Source organism: Phoenix dactylifera, chromosome 9 (genome assembly GCF_051530095.1).
Source record: "Phoenix dactylifera cultivar Ajwa chromosome 9, Ajwa_hap1_PhDact_Kaust_v1.1, whole genome shotgun sequence".
Taxonomy (NCBI): Eukaryota; Viridiplantae; Streptophyta; class Magnoliopsida; order Arecales; family Arecaceae; genus Phoenix; species Phoenix dactylifera.
Window position 1 is genome coordinate 14,168,748 of NC_143198.1, and position 869 is coordinate 14,169,616.

Genomic DNA, 869 nt, shown 5'->3' on the forward strand with positions numbered 1-869 from the left:
ACCTTCCTAGTAAGGGCTGCCATTTTAGCCTGAATATCATCCTGAGTACTAAGGTTATAAAGGCCCCCGTGTGGAATGCTAGTAGGCTTAGGCAAAGGTTTATTCACTCTATCCCCTGTATCCCATAATTGTGCAGTCTCCGCGAGAGAGTCTAAATAGTTCCATGCCTCATCGGGTTGCTTTTCCAAAAATAGATCATTGCACATAGTCTCTATAAATTGTTTTAACTGTGGAGACAACCCTTCGTAAAAGAAACTAATGGTTCTCCATGTTTCAAACCCATGATGAGGACAAGAGAGAAGCAAATCTTTAAATCTCTCCCAGCTTTCATAAAATGTTTCATGGTCTTTTGGTTGGAAGTTACTAATGTGCCGTTTCAAAAAGTTAGTCCTTTGTGCGGGAAAGAATTTTTTCAAGAATTCTCTTTGCATATCATGCCATGTTCCTAGCGATCTAGGTCTTAAGGAGTTCAGCCATGTTTTGGCTTTATCCTTTAAGGAAAAAGGGAACAAGGTCAATTTAAGGACATCTTCCGATACATTTGGCACTCTAAATGTGATGCTAATTTCTTCAAAATCCTTAAGGTGAAGATAAGGGTTCTCGGATTCCATTCCATGATACTTTGGCAGCAATTGAATTACTCCTGGTTTGATTTCAAAGTGTCCTACATTTTCAGGAATAATCATGCAGGAAGGTTGACTAGTCCTAGTGGGATGTAAGTATTGTCGAAGTGTCATAACTGAGGGTCTACCTTCATCACCATGGTGACTTCCTACATCATCAGGAAAATTTGCCATCTCACAAGGTGTGAGATACTGCGAAGGAATTTCAAGGATGTGTCCTAAGGGATGATCTAAAGTTGTACGACT

General features: G+C 39.9%; 1 pseudogene; it reads left to right on the forward strand.

Moving 5' to 3' along the window:
* Window positions 1–276: 276 nt before the first annotated feature.
* Window positions 277–376, forward strand: LOC120105422 (small nucleolar RNA R71; annotated as a pseudogene).
* Window positions 377–869: the final 493 nt, after the last annotated feature.